The sequence below is a fragment of the Anser brachyrhynchus genome, assembly GCF_964034855.1.
Source record: "Anser brachyrhynchus genome assembly, chromosome: 24".
NCBI classification, from domain to species: Eukaryota; Metazoa; Chordata; class Aves; order Anseriformes; family Anatidae; genus Anser; species Anser brachyrhynchus.
In genome coordinates this window covers 6,667,184-6,686,011 of record NC_137717.1, presented here as the reverse complement: position 1 = coordinate 6,686,011, position 18,828 = coordinate 6,667,184, and positions in this window count along the sequence as shown.

Here is an 18,828-nt window from a genome sequence, read left to right as displayed (position 1 = left end):
GGCTCCTCAGAGCCCCTGGGCAAGCCGGGGGACCCAGGCACGGCGCTGCTTTGTCACCGGGGCTGAGTGCCAGGCCCTGGGGAGGGGACAGCGGTGCCCACGGGCACCCACGGGACACAGGGCAGAGCCGAGGCTGGGCGCAGATCCGCATCCCGCAGGCAGATGTATCCACAGCCGCCCTCGAAGCATGTGGAAGAGGATGAGGACAGAAGGCTAGAGACAAACGAGGAGGAAAGCCTTCAGGAGCATGTGTCTGTCATAAGATATTCCCTTGCAGAAATCTTGGAAACCTTAGAAAGAGTTTTTGCTCAATGTTATTAATTAAGGCAAAAGAATCCCCATATGGAAAGAGAAACAGTCAAGTTATATTTTTGCTAAATACGCGGCACCATATGGTAACATACAGAAAATTGGCCACATAGGCAGCCTAGAATATATGTTACCATATGTTCATATGTACTTTATAATTTCTTTGTTTTTCAAAGAGGGCATTGTCTTATGGGGCAAAAATGAGCAGCCCACCCCGGGGAGAAGGAGAAACATCACAAGCTGCTTTTGCTGAATTATGCCCAAGGAAGCAACCCAACCACCTGGCCCAGGGGCTGCATGCGCAGACAGGACAGGGGAGGCAGCGGGAGGGCAGGCGAGCTTCTCCCCCTGCTGCAGCCTCCCCTGTGCCTCCTCGGCATGGGAACGCCGTGAGCGCTGCTGACAGCGAGCTGTGGGCTGGGAGACCCGGAGGAGGAGCGAGGAGCCTCCCGCTGGGCTGTCCCCAGGAAACCTGAATTCCCCCGCAGTGAGGGCCAGAAGGGAGAGAGGGAGAGATCTGCTGGGAAAGCCCAGCGGGGTCAGAGGCAGCTCGAAGCCCATCGAGCTCCATCTGGAGCCTGGCTGGCACCCGGTGCCGGCAGCGCTCCGTGCCCGCAGTGCAGGGCCCGCGGCACGGCGAGGTGTCCCCTGAGACCAGATCCTGACCCTGGAGAGCGGGGGCTGCTCGTCCCGGGGGGGCTCGATAGGGCCCTTCAGCTCTGTGCGGGGACAGACACAGCCTGCCAGGAGCAGCAGTGACACAGGCACCCCGGGGCCACCCATGCAGGGACATTAGACTCCTTCGGGTCGGGTCCGGCCGTTCGGTGCCCGTTTGCTGTCCCTGCCAGGCTTCTGCTGGCCCCTGGGGAGTGTGAGCGTGCAGTGCTGCGTCCTCGTCCCTCTCCAAGGACACAGGCCAGGCTTTGTCCCTGCTCAGTATGGCCCTACCCATTTTCATAACCGTTTTTTTTTTCCACTGTTTTTTTCCCTCCGTCGACCCCAAATCCTCTCAGGGCAGCTTAGCCCATGCTGGCTGTGGCAGTGTTGCTCGGCGCTGCCCCGAGCACAGCCCCAGCTCCCACAGCAGCGGGGCCGGTGCCCTCCGGCTCCTCACCACGCCGTAATTTAATCCACAGACCTGAGAGCAGGGCTTCAGGGCTTGTGGCCGGCTGATTAATAGCCAGTGAGTCTGCGGGCTCGTGGCCTTCCTGGCTGCCCTGTGCTGCTGCCGTGGCGCAGACTTTAATGCGGAGCCGCAGAGCGCTGCCTGCACAGGGCTGGGGAGCAGTGCTGGTGATGTGCCTGGTCCAGGGGCAGCGCATTGCCCTTCCCAAACCCACCACCACCCGGGGGGGCCGCGAGGCCACAGCCAGGCGGACGAGGCAGAGCCTCTCCTGGCAGACAGCTTTGTGTCTAGGCGTTCAGCCCCTGTGTGCACGCAGCTCTGGTGCACAGCCCCTGGCCACGAACACACCTGGCAGCTGCGGAGCACCTGCGGTAGGAGCAAACCTGCTCCGCACGGCGAGCACCAGCCCCTCTCACTGCTCCTCCTGGCCAGCTGCCCTGCCCTGCATGGCAAGGACTCGATTGCACCCACGTCCCCCAGTCCTGGGGCAGTGAAGCCAGCAGTAAAACTGTCCCCGAAGGGAGCGTGGTCTGCTCCTGTCCGGGTGTGAGCCGAGGGGTGACACCCATGTCCCCACCCCACCTGGCATCCTGGGGGTTGTGCCCACTCCCCACCGTGCCACCTTCCTCCAGGCACAGGGCAGGACCTGCACCGGTGTCCCCCCGCCTGGGGGCTCCTCCTGGGCTGCATGGCCTCGGGCACCCAGAGCTGGGGCTCAGGAGGGGGGCACAAGAACCACCCCCCCCCCAGCACCGTGCCATGTCCCCGTCCCTGCGGGTGGCCAGAGAGGAATGTCCCCATCCAGAGAGCCAGGCAGGGTTTGCAAGGGGGGACACCTGCGTGCCCACCCCCGGAGACCCAGGGGAACGCAGCACCCCCTGTGCACTGCCGCCCCCCTCGAGGCCGGCAGTCCCCCGCCGCGGCTGCGAGCCGTGGTGCCGAGGGCCGGGTGGTGCCGGCCGCCAGCCGGACTGCACACACGCAAAGGCAGGGCGCGCTTCCAGCCCCACTTCTAAGCCCCCCCTCGGCTCGGAGGAGCTTCATTAAAAGGAAACACAAACCAGAAGCAGAAGGAAGCACTTTTAAGTTGCTGGCAGCTTTGCCTGTCTATGAGTTACGAGGTCTTGCTTTATTCATGGGGCAGGAAAAAATGCTTATCTCCTAAGAGTCCATTATGCTTCATTTGGAGCCCGGGTGCGATCGGTGCTTTGGCAGAAAAATCCCCCTGCCCCGCTCACCCTCCCGAAACTTTATCTCACTATTTCATTACTGGGAGTTGCGCTCGCCCCAGTTTATCAGCGGTGATGGAGTGGATTGCTGACTTCTCTGCTGTCCTAGCAAAAATGAGGATGGAGACATTCTGCTCCAGGTTCCTGCTATTTTCAGAGACCTTGGCTGCATGATTTATTCATAAAAAAGCCATTATTTATGCCAAAGAAAGAAGACAGAATGGGTTAGCTTTTTAAGTGCTTATAATGCATTATATGGTACCTTAGCCTGCCAGACATCATTTATAATTGTAGAATCCCTTAACCTCCTTTTTCTCTTTTTCCTACCCTTCACATCAGTGCGGAGGGTGATAGCAAACTCGGTAATTAGCAGAAGTTGACAGATGTGGCAAGGAGAGGTAAGGTGAAATATCATCGAAGGAGACGTTTCTGCAGCACCTGAGTGAAGAGGGACCCTCCCTCCTCCCAGCCTTCATCTCCAGCGCCAGCAGCGCAGGGAATCGAGCGCCAGGACGGAGGGGTTGGCCGGGGGGGGCTGGGGCTGGCACCCACCCGAGCCCCCAGCCCCGCTCCGCTCCCAGCCTCTGCTTTTTCCAGTGGGCTGTGGCTGTCCCAGATCAAAGGGGTCCTGAGAAACCCACCCCTGATCACCCCAGCGGGTGCTTCGGGTCCCCGCTGCTGCCACCAGCATCCCAGCCACCGGGGCTCCCGGCGTTTGTGCTCTGCCGCAGGCGTCCTGAGGTCCCGCACCAGTCCCAGGGGAGCCTCGAGGCTCCCTCAGCTCCTGCAGAATGAACACGGTGCGAGTCAAAAGAGCCCCAAACCTCCCAGCGTGGGGGTGGGAGAGAGCGGAGGGGCAGAGGTTGGGACTGGAGCTTCCCCTCCCAGCAGGGGGAGGCTGTCCCCCGCCTCTGCGCCCAGCGGGGTCCTGTGCTGCTTTGGGGTGACCCCAGGAATCCCCCGGAGATGGGGAGATGCACGTGAGGGGCTGTCCCCCATCTGACCATCGTTCCCCCAAGGTCTCGGCCACCTCCTTCTAGCACAGTAACATCTGGCCCACAGTTTCTCACCAACCAGACATCTCAGGGGCTTACAGCTGAGTCCATTGCCTGAGCTCAGCTGTATGAGCCCCTGCCAGCCCAAGTACCCCGGCACTGTTTTCTACCCTTGGTCCTGGCCACACGGTGAGAAATGCGGGTGGGCACCAGCACAGCCCTCTGTCTCCAGAGCTGAGTCATCTCATGCAAAGAAAAGGGACTAAGGAGGATTTTAAACATCTCTGTGGTTCCTGGGTCTCCCGGCTGCATGTGGCCTGTGCCCCGCATCACTGCGGAGGGTCCCGCTGAGGCTGAAAACAGTGGGAAAGGGAATTATACGCAGGGTGCCGGAGGAGACTGCGACATTCCCAGTATGACCCATCTGGGGCTGGGTGCAGGGGTGTTGGAAGATGCCACTTGGTTCACCAGAACCAAATCCTGTGGTGCTGGGGAGGGCTGGGGGGGGGGTCCCCACGGGGAGTCCCCATGGGGTGCTGTGTGATGGCCGAGGGGACAGAGCCCCCACCAGCTCACCCCAAGCCCCGGGGGCTGTGCTGTGCTGGGCACGAGGTGCCCACGCTCCTGACTGCGAGACGGAAAGCGAGGAAAACAATTAGCGAGGTGGAGGTGAGAGCAGCCTTCCCTCCGGCTTCTCCTATAAGCCGGTTTCAAGCAGTAGAAAATCCCCATGAAAAGGCAGTGCCATTTCCAAGATCCTTGAGTTCAAATGCAGAGACAGAATCTCAGCTCTGATTTTGCTTTTTAAGCCTAAGGTAAATAAAAATGTAAGAGATGGGAAATAATGTAATGTAATCATCAAGGAGAGGAGAAACCAAAGGCTCAACTCTCTCTCACACGCGCAAATATAAACACACACGCAGAACACATTTTAAAACCAATTAAAATCCCTTTGCAGAGAAAGCTCTTTCACCCACTCTCCGGGATACAGGCTATCTGCTTCCTTGGCGCACTGTATATGAATAATTAAAAGCTAAACATATGTTAAAAAATGCAAACAGTACATGATCCTGGAAACTTCCCCTCCTTATTATTATTTCCACAAGAAAGCTGTTAAATGGTTATAAAACTCGTGAAATACGCCAACCTTGGCTCCTCACGCAATTCCCTGCTTCGGGTAGGAAGGAGTTAAAGCCATTTGGCAGAGACTAACCCATTAGGCCTAATAATTATGAAATTATAGAGGTACTCAGGTGACTGTTAATTTCACACATACTGTTCAGCTCTGTGGCTAATGAGAGCCTGAAGAACTCAAGTGCCTCATCTTTCTTGTTGAATGGTGACCTGCAATTAATGAGCTTCTGCAAGAAAAGGCAGCATTTTGCACTTGGGGCTAATAAGATGGCTTTTGTGCAGCAGCATTGTGATACCGGGAGCTTTCGAATGAAGATTAAGAACTTTTCCCCTTATTTATTTATGAGCGCGGCACAGTCCAAGGGACCACACATGCAGAGAAGCAGCCCTGGTGTGAGTCTTGGAAGAAACTTCAGAGCACGCTGCTCCGGGGAGGCGGCGAGGAGCCTCCACCTCCTGCGCTGGTGGCAGCGGGCGGGAGGCAGGAGGGGAGCACACGGCCGGAGGGACGGGGCAGGCCGGGCTCCAGGAGAGCAGGAGCACCGAGGGCTGACTTTTCCCCCACCAGTGCACGCGGACAGCCATGCACTCACCGATCCCAGGGATTTCTTGGGGTGCTGACACAATTTCCGCCTTGGCGTTCGTGGCCGGGCAGCTGCAGCACGAAGGCAGGCGCAGGCTGAGCCTCTCCAGGCCCACGGGGGAGCGGGGTCGCTGCCTGCTGGCAGGGTTTGTGTCTGCCCGTGGTGGCAGCGTTATCAGGGCCACTGGTGTCAGCAACACTTCTGTCTTTCAGTGCCTCCTTGCACTGACATTTGCTTTGTACACACACGCGTATGAAGTAGTAAAACCCTGCCAGCCGAAGCCAACGAGCCTTTTCAGGGTGTTGGCTCTGCCACCTGTACCTGAGCAGCTCAGAAATCTCTCCCTCACCAGCCCTGACCATTTCCCACTCCCCAGGTGTCCACCTGAGTCCCGTCCCCCTGCCGAGCTCAGGCAGGAGCTGGCCCAAGACATAGGTTCATGGAGCAGCAAGCTGGGGTGCAGGAGAGCAGGCTGCCTCCCTGCCCTTGTCGGTCGGGCACCCACGGAGCTCATCCTGCCCAGGCCCAGTTCCACCTGGATGGGGTCCACCATTAGGGGCAGTGACCTCCCCGTCCTGATGACGAGTCCGGCTGATCTGCAAAGAGTTTCCCAGCTAAAAGCCGTACTGATGCCGTAGGGCAGGCTAACACCGAACATTTCCCTCAGCAGGGCCTGCCCTCTCGTGAGGCTTTGCTTGGCTCTCGCCGGCCGCATTCTTCTCACGCCATGTCCCCGGGATGGGGTGAGGCTGGTGGGTCCCAGAGCACGGCTCTGCAAAAAGCTCTCAAAGCCCTCTGCCTGGGGCACCGCGCTAGCAGGCTCCTTGCTCTGGTGGCTCTCCGAAGATGCTGCCGCTGGCTCTGTGCCTGCAGGAGGCACTCTGCAGCACGGGCACCCTTCGGGACAGTTGCCCTCTGCTTGACACCCCCGTGCCGTGGCTGATGTAGGACCACCATAAATGACTCTTCGTGGAGAAGCTGCCGACCCTGCCCCAGGACATACAAACTTTTCTTTAAAATCTACCATAAATATCTGCTCCTTCGTTTGCCCCAGTTTCTTTGGGGCACACAGAACACGCGGGTCCTTGTCTGGCTGGCGGGTGTCTCCTCACAGTAACTGCTCTGCCATTATTTCTGCAGCCTAACCTGAAAGTGCTTGAGATATGAATGAACCACAGCCTCTGTACAAAAGCCCTGTGAGGGCCTGCGCTGGCCAGACCTCCTGGGTGGCCACTGGTGATGATGCAGGAGATCCGGTGGCCCTGGCAAGGCCTTCTCTCTGCAGTCAGCAGGTGTGGTTCCTCCCCGTTCCTGCAGAAACTTCTCCTCACCCAGCATCGTCTCCATGTCCTGCTTTCGGTGGACACTGGGTGCTCACCTTGGCCTGGGTGGGCCACCAGGAGCTCATCTGCTCCGAAAGCACCCCACAGGCGCCGGGTGCTCCAGCAGCAGCTGGAGGCCTGGAGATGCCCATCAGCTCTCTGAAGACCATCAGCTCTCTCTGAGGACCACCGTGCTCGAGCCGGGGGACACCAGCTCCCTGGCGCTGTGACACGGCGCAGACGTGCTCGAGGAACGTCTGCCCGGCCCCGCAGCTCCCCTGTGGCTTTCTCCCATCACTGCGAGTGTGGCCCTGCTCTTATGGGTGACCGGCCGTGCAACCCCAGCTGTGTCACCTTGGCCCAGGGGTAGAGCCAGGGCCATGCCAGGGGTCTGAAGGAAACCGCCCTCCCTTCCAGGAGCAGAGGGCTCGCTGCTGATACGCCCCAGCTTCCCCCTGCCTCCCTGTCCCCATGCCACAGCCCCTGGCATCGCCAAACGCGGCTCACCACTGGCAGTGCCTGCAGGCTGCCCTCCTTTCTCTGCGAAGCAGCGACCTGGGGCGGCACAAACACCTCCTCTCCCTCCTTCTGCCCAAAAGCCTGCCCGTCACTGCCGGTCCCCTCGCTCAGGCAGACGTGGACGTTCCCTGGAGAGGTTGCGCTGCTTGGTGAGATTCGTGTTTGAACATCTCACTCGCTGGGGCAATGGCAGAATGAAAACACGTGCTTCATTCTCTACAAACGCCTTGTGTTCTCCCTGCAAGAGCTGAAACCCCAACTCTGTAATGCTGCGGTGGGGTAGGGATGCGATCCTTTCCACCCTGTGCACCCACAGCTTGGGAATGAAGGTGGTCAGGCAGAGAAAATTGGTGTCTGGGGAGTGTCTGGAGCTCGGTACAGGAGCCTTGCTTCAGCCCGACAGCCCTGGGTTGTGCCTAAGTGAGCCTGGGCTCTCCCAGGCCGCAGGAGAAGGAGCCACCAGGGCCCAGGCCCTGGCACCCAGCCTCTCCCTGCCTGCTGCTCCCTTGTACGAGGAGATGAGGCTGTGTGACACGCTGCTCCTGACAAACCTGGGCTGGTTGTTAGTCATTTCCTTGTTATCTGCCACTTGCTTGCAATAGCTTGTTTGATTAATTGTTCCAGTGCTTTTCAGGGAATCAGCTTTACGCTGGCTGGTAGGGAAGTCCCGGCTCTCCTCCCCTCAGCCGGCCCTTCCCTGGCCCTGGGGGCTCCTCCTCAGGGCCGACTGCAGCCCCATCCAGCCCCAGGGCGACCCTGTCCAGCCCCAGGGTGACCCTGTCCTGCCCTCTCCCCCTTCGTTTACTGCCTTTGATGGGTTTTTGTGTTTTTCTCCTCCCACATGGCCATTCCATGTGCCCAGCCCTGGCCCTAGCAGTGTTGCCACCCCCCTGGGCTCGGGGCTGGGGGCGCTGCCCGAGGGGCGCTCGGTGGGCTGCCACGCAGGGCTCGAGCGGGGTGAGGCCACTTCTGCTTGTGCAGAGTGCTTGGACACACGGAGAGAGCAGCCTGCCCCCTCTCCAAAGGAGCCAGGGCACTTCTTCCCAGCTTGCAAGAAGCTTTCTGGCTGCCCTTTGGTCACCCCCTGCCTCAGTGCCCCCATCCGCACAGCGGCAGGGAGCTACCCAGTCCCAGGTACTAAAGGGCTCTTTAATCTCGCTGTGAAAGACAGACCAAAGGCCAGCAGCTGGAAGCAGAAGCTGCAGGAGCTATATTTAGAAAGGAGGCCCATCGTTAGTGGAGGCCATGAGGGAACGGGTGCCCGGGGGCAACCCAGGCCACAGCTGGACACTGTTGGGACAAGGAGCCCCACCAAGGAGCCCCACCAAGGAGCCCCACCAAGGCAAGGGCGAGCTCTGCCTACAGACCAGTGACAACAAGGCCGTGTGATCCCCTAACCCAACTGGGGAAACTGAGGCACGGAGGGGCAGCTGTCTAAAATACACGCATGCAGGTTCGGGAGGGCTGGCTACGTGCCACACATCCCAAGCACCTACGTGCTCCGGCGCGCCCCGTAGCGCCACGCTGCTGACACCCCCAGGCACCCCGGTGTCGCCCACCTGGCCGCCATCTGTCGCGCCAGAAGGACGCAGGTTTCCCGTGGATCCTGTGTCACCTCTGCCAGCCCCGTGGAGGCGGCTCGGGGCCCCCTGAGCTTCTTGAGTTGCACCAGGTGCCTCCGCTGAGCAGCTGGGTCGCACCCCTCAACTGCAACCCCTGCTATCAGCAGCGTAATTACTTTGTCTCAACAACCCCGGCACCACCCAGGTGGGTGACGCCTTCACGTCCCTGTCCCCAGACGCTTCATTACAACAGCCCAACACAAGGACATCTCCGATCCCAAGCCCTGTCAGCTCCGGTCCCCAGGGAGCTGGTGCTGTGCGGTGCCTGCATCCCAAGTGTGGCGGCTCTGCGCTGAAGCACAGATGTTCAGGCAGCGTGTCTGATACCGGGGGATCAGCCCGTTGTGCAACGAGGTGTGTAGGTGCTCAGGTAGCCCCGTTACCTGAGTTACTTGGGGGTCTGAGCCCTGCAGGGTCCCACTGGCCAGATTCTGCTGTGAAAATGGGGTTGGTGGGGTGAAGGTTGGGATCCATAGATGCCTCAGGAGAGATTAGGGAGAGAAGGCATCCCTAGACCCGACATCAGATGTCCTGCCAGCATCCTCACAGCTAGGTGGGAAGCTGGTTTTCCTGATGAGCAGGACTGGGCTTTGGAAGAGCTGTCAGTCTGCGTGAGGGTGACAGGCAACCCCCAAACAGCCCCTTGTGCTGCTCAGCCAAGCCACACGTCCCCAAGGAGCAAGGGACTTGGCTGCTCCTGTCCTCTACAGCGCTGGACCATGACCAGGCCATCTGGCTGGGGCTGGCGGCACAGCCACCCTGCCTGTCTGCATCAGCATCCCATCGCTGTGCCCATGCCAAGGGTCACCCTGTGCTGTGCGACCAGGGGACCCCGCACCCCAGGCTCACCCTCCGTGCCCCCTTCTGCAGCGCTGGCAAAAGGGCTGGGCCGTCCCCAGAGACCTGAGGGACTGACATGTCTGGTAGGGCTCTGCATGCTTTGGGGGACAGAGCAGCATGATAGCAACATGCCAGCCCCACTTCATGCCACCAGACATCCCAGCTGATACAGAAGGGCTGTTCCAAGCCACGGGTCTGTGCTGGTTGGGGAAGCTGAGTGCTGGAAAGCCTTGAAAGTGCCCTGCTAGGGGAAGACCTGTGTGCTCAGCAGCTTGAGCGGAGCCAGGGAAGCAGCAAGAGCTGAACAAAGGGCTGCAGGGTGGAAAACACACGCAGATACCTCTCCACACCCCTTAACCACTGTGAGGGGCTGCTGGCAGCACCAGCAGTGCCATTTCAGCAAGTTTTGCACCAGCATGCATGCCATGGCTGGGGGCAGAGGCCCTGGCAGGCTTCCCGAGGCAGCAGCCGTGCCACGTTCCAGCTGGCCGAGGAGGGCGGCGGGGAGATGCCCTCGATGCTAGCACACCACCACGGGGAAGGGCTGCAATGTCCTGGAGCATCTTCTGCTCCTGGGCTGTATCACGGCAGAAGAACGGGGATTAAGCTGTAAGAAGCTAGGAAATCCCTCACTTCGCCCAGCTCACAAGGGGCTGGGGAGGAATGGCAGGGCTGCAGGCACGCAGGAGTCTTTCCAAAAACCACGGCACGTCGCTGCCCGTCTCACCTGCTGATGTCTCTGGCTACAGAGGCAGAAAGACACCTGCAGCCTGCCTGCGAGGCTTGGGGACAATGTTGCCTGGCAAGCCTCCATCTGCACAACCTATGGTGTTGACAAGCCCCACTGAGCATTGGGAGGGAGCCAGCGTCTGGCCGCCAACCATCTCCCTCCTCCTTGGCTTCAGTAGCACAAATCACCAGTGAGAAATCCTTGGTGAGTGTGAGTGTGTGTGTGTGTGTGTGTGTGTCTGTCCTCAGGGGACGCCCCGTCACCTTGTCACTGCGGCACGGCCATGGGTTGCTGCTCTGCAGAGCGCCTCGCGCCAAGCCCGTGCCTGTCACGCAGCGATGCCAGCGAGATGCCTGGTTTTGGCTGGCACCCGCAGAAGCCTCCTCTGGGAATCCTTGGCTCCTGCCCCAGGAAAAGCCCCCGTGCCCAGGCTGGAAGACAAGGCTGAGCTTAACAGCCCCACCAGGGACCTGCAGAGTGAAGCCTTCAGCTAGGGGAAGGTACGGCAGCCACGCAGTGAGTTACAGCTGGGGAAGGTAACTTGTCCTAAGCGACCTGGCATTTATTGGGCACAGGGACTGGAGGGACGTTTGCAGTCACAACAGCAATGTGGCAGAGCCCTGGGGTGACCCTGCACGCCCAGCCTGCTCCCTGAAGGTCTCCCCTGCTTGTTCCTCTGACCGGGTCATTGCCCAGGGCTCCTGTCCAGCACACACTGCTGCCACCCCCTCTGGAAAGACACTGGGTCTCTCCCACACCAGACACGAGCCCATGAGCTCAGGAACCCAGCTGGGGGGCATCTCCTGCAGACACCCAGAAGTAAGCCGTCGGTGCCATGAGACACTGTGGAGCAGCACAGGACAGGAGCTTCGCCCTGCCCACGGCTCGGAGGCACAATGGGGCTGGGCGCAGCTCCTGGGGGACAGCCTGGCACGTGTCAGCGTGGGTGACAGCCACATCGGGCTAGTGGCATGGAGCTGTCGGAACAGGTCTAGAGGAGGCCACCAAGATGATCAGAGGGCTGGAGCACCTCTCATGTGGAGACAGGCTGAGGGAGTTGGGGTTGTTCAGCCTGGAGAAGAGAAGGCTCCGGGGAGACCTCACAGAGGCCTGACACTGCCTAAAGGGGGCTGCAGGAGAGCTGGGGAGGGACTCTGTGTCAGGGGGTGTGGGGGTGGGACAAGGGTAATGGCTTTGAACTGAAAGAGGGTAGGTTTAGGTTAGATATAAAGAGGAAATTCATCACTATCAGGGCGGTGAGGCCCTGGCCCAGGCTGCCCAGAGGAGCTGTGGGTGCCCCATCCCTGGCAGTGCCCCAGGCCAGGCTGGATGGGGCTGGGGGCACCTGGGCTGGTGGGAGGGGGCCCTGCCTGTGGCAGGGGGTTGGAACCAGATGGGCTTTAAGGCCCCTTCCAACCCAAGCCATTCTGTGACCCCTGGCAGGGCACCGTCCGTGGGACATGGGGTGAAAGAGCAGCCTCACGGCAGAGGAGTCAGGGCTGGAGGAGCCGGGCGGGGGGGGTCCGCCTGCAGCCCCCCACCTCCCCTGGGGCCGGCCAGCAGCACATCGCACCAGCGGTGGACGCAGCCCGTGTGGGTGAATCAGCAGTGCCCAGGAGCCCCGCTGCCTCCCCCCAGAGCCAGCCGGGGCCGCGGAGGAGCTCTGCCCCCTGCAAGGGCAGCGTCCCCCTCCCCAGGAAGCTCCCACTTAACAGCCCAGAAGGCACTGGGCAGACTGGGATTCGCAGGAACGCTGGCTGGCCGCGCTCCAGCCTCATCGGCATGCCAATTGCTCTCTCACCCGCTCCGTTTCAGACCCTACCCTTAACATTTAACCACTCCCCATTAATTTCCGAATTGCCACACACGTCGCGGAGCCGTGCCGGGGCCGGGCGGTTCCCAGGGCGGCCGGGCTGGGGGTGCCGGGGGCGGCCCCGGCCGAGCACCCCCGGTGCCGGGGGGTGGGAACGGGACCGGGGGGGAGCGGGGAGCCGGGGACCCGCCGCTCGGCTTTGTCCTGCGGCAGACACATGGAGCACATTAGCAGCCTTTCAGGGGAAGTTTGATCGATGGGGAAGGCTTTCTAACTGACTATCAAAGCACGCATGGTATGTGAGAAGCAGACACCAATTAGTGATGTCTTTTTAAAGGCTGCCTTGTTAAGAGGGGAATAAGGGGAAAGAATGAAATTGGCCAGAAAACATGGAGCTATTTAACCTTAATTAGAAGAAAGGTGTGGGCTTTGTGAAAAGGCCATTGCTGAAAAGGGTTTTTCTCCCTGGGTATAAAGAGATCCTGCCTACTTGTTAGAGACTTGTTAGAGTTTATAAGACTGGGCAGGAGGCTAACTTGTAGAAATGCCTTTTATGCCACTTGAATGTGTGGCTTGCTTATTATAGTCTGCCATCCTGCCAGGGTGGCTGGTGGAGAGGAGAGGAGAGAGCAGCACTGCCAACTGGCTATAAATTTCATGAACATCATAAATGTAAGTGCTTTCTGGAGAGCTGTACAGATTGCACATAAAAGTCCCCCTTCTGTCCCTGTAAACTAAAAAGAGGGCTTTTTTGGCAAATTAAAAATTGTAGAGTGTATTCCATGCTGAGCTCGGAAGCAGCCAGGCTACAAATCCACAGCTACAAAGTCGCAGCCGCGCAGGGAGGTCTCCCGCACACGCGGGCATCTCCGCTCCCGGCTCCGACGCGGCGCTGGGGGCAGCACGGCCGGCACCGAGGGCACGGGGGGGGGGCTGAGCGTGCCCCCCGCGAGGGCTCCTGCAGGGAGGTGGCCCATGCACCACAGCGCTCGTGTTACTGCCAGGCAAGGCACGGCACGCCGGGACGCTCAATTGCGTGTGGCTGCGGGCACGGGGAGTTCATTTTCTAGGAGCTGTGGGCTGAGCATTGCTCCCGTGGCACGGGGGGTCCCAGCACAGCAAGCGGGGCCCTTTGGGACGGCACCACGCGCTCGTCCCCCGCTGTGGATGCTGACACCGGACACGGTAAATAGGCACAGAAAGAGGCATTTTCCCTGCCATCTGCACAGGATGGTGCCGTATCCGCCGCAGCCCTGCTGGGAACACCCCCAGCCTGCGCGGCTGCTGCAGGCACAGAGCTCGGCCCTCGCGGGGCTGCTGCGGGCGTCGAGGTTCCGCGCGCGGATGGCGCCTGCTGTCTGCACATCCGAGCGAGTTCAAGTTCTCGCTGCACGTACCAGAGTTTGTTCCTCCCCCCCCAGCTTAATAAGGGCCATAAATATCATCTAATGATTGCATAGAGCAAGCATTTATAGCAGGCAGGACACACACACATGCAGTGTGGTGCTTCCCACCAGCCACCTGAGTCCTGCGGGCAGCACATTCCCGCACAGAGGGCAGGAGGAATTGCTTCCAGACCACACTGATGGCTGAATCCAGGCTAGGAGACTGCACAGGTGGAGGGGGCACAGCACCTATCTGATCTTGTCCCCTGCTGTCAGCCATCCCCGCGGAGCTGCGATGGCTGCGCGCTGCTTAATCACATTCCAAAACTCTGTTCGGTGGTGCACGGCCAAGTGGGGCTAGCCAGGACTGCCCTGTGCCGGCTTGGAGCTATGGAGCCCTGCCATCACCCATCTCGGTGAAACACCCCAGGCTAGGCTGGGGTTCCTGTGTGCTGCCTGTGCCCCATCAGCACCTGCTGGGACACCGGGAGGGGCCTTGGTTTTAGTGCATGGGGAGCTCATTGTGCCCGTGCCAATAAGCGCCATCGGCTGTGCCACTTGCCTGGCACACGGACAGGGATGCCACGTGCCAGATGTCAGCGTGAGCACCAGGTCACTGCCCCCAGGGGATACCTGCAGCACGCCGTGCCCTCCCTAGCTCCCTCTTGCCCCCAGGCAAGAAGGGCTCCTTATTCTCATGGGGTGCTTGCTTACCTTCAGTCCCAGTTTTCCCGGGGTGTTAGAGGAGAACTTTGCAAAATGCACCACACGCACATGGGCACTGTTAACCCAGGGAGCAGTCCTGGGCTCTGCGGTCCTTAAAGTGGAAGGAATGTGGTGCTGTTAAACTGAATCGCCCTGGGCATCACCTAACTGAAACAGATCCCTCTTCACCCTGTTCAGGATCATCCCTAGCCAGTGCTGGTCCCCAGCAGGATGGTGCAGGGACATCTCTGCCCCCCGGGTAGCTGCGGCCTTTGCTTCCTATGGGCTGACCCCATTCAGCATCAGCTCCTGCCTGGAGGCCTGCAGGCATGGGTCCAATTCTGCTCTGCAGGCGACTGCAGCGTGTACAGCTCCCAGGGGCTTTGCAGCCTCATTGCAGAGCAGTACGTGATGGCACTGCTATTGCTCCTTCCCACAGCCATCAAACTTCTCCTGTTGTTGCACCTCATCCAGGGTCTCCCCACACCAAATGGGTGACTGTGGGTGCCAAGACCCCGTGGCTCCTTTTCCTTTCTGCTGCACGCACGTGCCTGAGGTCCCAGGAGCAGCAGGGATCTGTGGCTTCGGCTAAATTGAAACCAGGGCTCAGCACGGCTGCCTGCTCCAACGTGACAACATGACAGTGTGTGAAGGAAGCATCCCCATGCTGAAATCCTGGGGAAAAGCATGTTTCTTGGGGCTGAGTGCTGATTCCCTTGCAGCCACCCGGTCTCCCAGTAGCAGCACACCACACTTGGGAGCAGAGCAGCATGTCCCCACTGGCCCCTCGGCCACTGCTCTGGGCAGCCCGGTTTGTGCCTGCCTGGCCCAGCTGCTTCCCACCCCCAGGTGACAGGTTCACAGCCGGTGACTTCCCTGGGCACTGCAGGGACCTTTGCTGTGCTTTCCTGGCCTCAGCCTGCAGCTGCACCCCCGGCACACCGAATCTGCCATGCGAACACTTTGGGGCAGCACCATGCCGGAGGGGACTGTTGCCACCTCTGTGCCAAGCCTCCGGATGCTGCAGGCTTTGTCCCACCCCAGCACTCCCCTGCTTGTCCCAGGGCTGAGCACGTCCCTGGGGACGAGTGGGTGGCAGTAGAGGGGAGCAGACGTGCCGGTGCCAGCCGGCTGGGTTGGTGTCAGCCTGTTCCCAGCTCAGGGACAGGCTCTTGAGCATCCCAGGGGAGCGCGGGTGGCCATTTAGGGCCGAGGCTGTTCCAAAACCGCAGATAAAGCTCTGCAATTATCCTGCACTGCACCCTGGGGACTTTGTGTGCCCCAACGCTGTGGGGCTCAGGCAGCGAGCTTCCCTGAAACCCGCTCTGCAGATGGCTGTGACCCCCTGCACACCCTGGCTGTGCAGAGACGGGCTTGGATGGAGCGTGACCTGTCCTCAGACGACTGAAGCTAAACCAAAATAACCCCAGCCCAAGCCAAGCTGAATTGCCAGGACAGCCTTTTGCATCAGTTCCCTAAATTAGAATAAAACTGAAGTGAAGCTGGCATGCGGACAGGGAGGCAGGAAGGACAGCGAGCAATTCCCAGGCCCCTGCCGCGGCGGTGGCTCCGGCTTTCTCTGGGGCTGCCCCCCAAGAGGCTGCGGGGCTGGACGTGAGGGCTGCGGGGTTGGTGCCTGCACGCACGTGTGCTGGGGAGCGCTGCAGTGCCTCTCCTTCAGGATGCCAGCTCTTCTTTAGCACCGTGAGCTGCAAAGCGGGGAGTCAAACACTGAAGCCTGGTGTGCATGGGGTGGGCCTGTGCTCCAGGCGCCGCGGCAGGAGACCTGTGTCCAGCGCCCCACCGACTCCCTTCAGTGTCTGCAGGAGAGGGCTGCAGAGCAGGGATGTTCCTGCTGAGTGGTTGGAGCGGGGGCTCTGAGCTCAGCACTGCCCTGTGGGACACTCACGGGGCCAACCCACGTCCCAAGCAGTGCTTCAAGCCAGCCAAGGGCACGTGGGGACAGCTCATGGTGCGTGGGAGTGGGGTTGTGCCCCCTGGCACTGGGACCTGTGGGATTTGAAGCCAGGCAGGTCTCCCCACTGTCACCCCATGTGCACCGTGAGGGAGGACCTGCTCCACCCAGAGCTGTGCCACTGCCCTCCGACCCTTTCCTGACACTTCCTGGGCATCCTACTTGGAGCCACACCGTGCCCCAAGAACGGTGGCTGTCACCCTGTCATTACCTCCCTGCTATTGCACGGGGCACTCGTGATGGTGCCAGGCCCCTTGCAGCAGGGTGAGCAGTGTCTGAGTGCCCTCAAAGCCTGGCCATGGGCACAGCGTGGCGGTGGGGACATGTGGGGACACCTCCCCTGGGTGCTGGGGAGGCGCTGCCAGGCTGAGCACAGCAGGGACCCAGCCCTCGTGGGGGGCTGCGGAGCGTGAGCCCCCTCCTTGGAAAAATGCCCGGCCTCTGAAGCGTGGCTCAGCCCAAGTGAGGGCAAATGCAAAACGTGAGCGTTTTGGCAGGAAAGGATTTCTGGGGAAATTTCAGCCCTGCAGAACGGAGACCCCAGCACGCACAGGAGTGGGGGCCGGCTCTCTGTCAGTGGGGCTCATTTCCATCTCCCCCCCCCTTAGAGGAACCAGGAACCAGCTGCCAGCTTTCCCCACGGAAACATTTTGGTGTTGGTGGAGGAGCCAAAGAGCCTTTGTCACCCAGTGGCACGGGCACTGCTGCCCCGGCCATGGTGCGCGGGGCTGATAGAGTGGCACGGGGGGACCTGCTGCTCAGCCACACCGAGCCTGTCAGCGGGGCAGTGCCAGCCGGGGACAGGCAAATTGCTGCCTGCTTTGGGGACGCAGCCGCTCTTCTGGAGTCGCATTAAGCAAATCGGATGCCTGGCGAAGCAGGGCACGAGGTTTCCCCTGCGATCCTTGTGGAAAAGCGAGTTTTCAATGGGCATCCTATGGGGGCTTTGGAGGATGTGCAGAGCTGTAGTCCAAATCATGGGCTCTTCAAGGCTGTTATTTAAAGTGGTTTTATTGTGTATTGTGTACTGAGCAGCTTGAGAAAAGCCCCACCACAGTCCTCCGGGGAGGGAGGGGAAGGGGAGTGAGGGTCCTGCAGCCTCACCATGGCCCCGACCTCAGCTACCGGAGTCAGGGGGGGGGTGACTATTTTTTGTGATGCCCAAAACTTCCAGAGAAAACCCTGAAAATGTGGCAGAAAAAATCAGAAGACAACAAGGCTTCTGAAGGATGCGTCTGCTAGCGGATGCACTGGGCTCTGCCAGGTCTGCGTTCCCACGGCCTTAGCATCCTGCCAGAAGCAGAGGTGCTGGGAGAGGTGCTGGTAATGAGTGCCTGTGTCTGCAATAGGGAGCTGCTCGGGCAGTTGCCACGGGTCAACAAAATGGGCTACGAGAACATCCAGGCCAAGGCAGCGGCAGAATCCTTAATGAGAGTGTCCTTAATGGTGGCTGATGAGGATAAATCCAGGCTACAAAGAGCCACGGGGGCACAACTCCTTCCTGCTCGGCTGAGCCATGGGAGAAATGTGGCCCTGCGATGGGCTGGGTGAAGGCTCCGAGCCACGCAGCATGCGAGGAGGTGCTGCAGGTACCCTGCGGGTCCCAGAGGCTCCAAGCTCCCTGGTGGCACCAGCCGCGACGTGCTCCACCCAAGAAGCATTCCCTGGATGAAGCACGAAGCCTCTGCTTGCAGAGCAGGAGGGACCCTCTGCCAGGGGAGGCAGAGCCAAAATGGGGGCTCCCAGCAGCCAGGAGCCCCCCGGGACTGCCGGGTGCCGCGCCGTGCCACCGTGCCACTGGGCTGGCCTTGGGCTGGCTGTGAGCCACATCCATCGACGTCCCACCTGGACCTGTGATCTGGGAGGATCCACTCAGTGCTCTCTCTGACTTGGCTATTTCTTTGTGCCTTAAACAGCAATTAAGAATAAAAGTGGAGCTGCTTTTGCCTACGAAAGGCTCTGTCTGACTCCTGTCTCCTTACTGCAGTGCTGCTCTGATTTCCATCTCATGCATATCTTATTTAACATTCTGGATACTGTTTTGAGTGCCCCAATATTTTAAAATAAATTGCTGCATGTAAAAGACTTAATGTCACATTCTGTTATTCTGACTGTTAAAAGAAAAGTGAAATCTTCAATGGGGCTAGTGGAGCAGAAGCAATCACGCAGAGGGAGGTCCTATTAATGTGTATTACGTTTCATTATTCCAGCACTGCATGTCAACTAGCTTCTCATCAGAACTCACGCAACAGATCACAGTATTAACTCCTTGCAACCAAACAGGGGGGCAGGCTTTTTAAACTCTTGCTGTGTTCCTCGCTTCCCCGGCGCCGTCTCTCTGATGTTGTTCCCATGTCCCCAGCGTGCTCCCGCACACCTTTGGTGTTGCCTTCCTCCCCGCGGGGACCCGGCTGGGGGGAAACCAGGTGGGACAGGGCAGGGGAAGGGGGGCAGGCGGAGGGGTGGGAGAGGGAAGGGGTGATGGAGAGGGAAGGGGTGTTGGAGAAGGAAGGGAATGATGGAGAGGGATGATGGAGAGA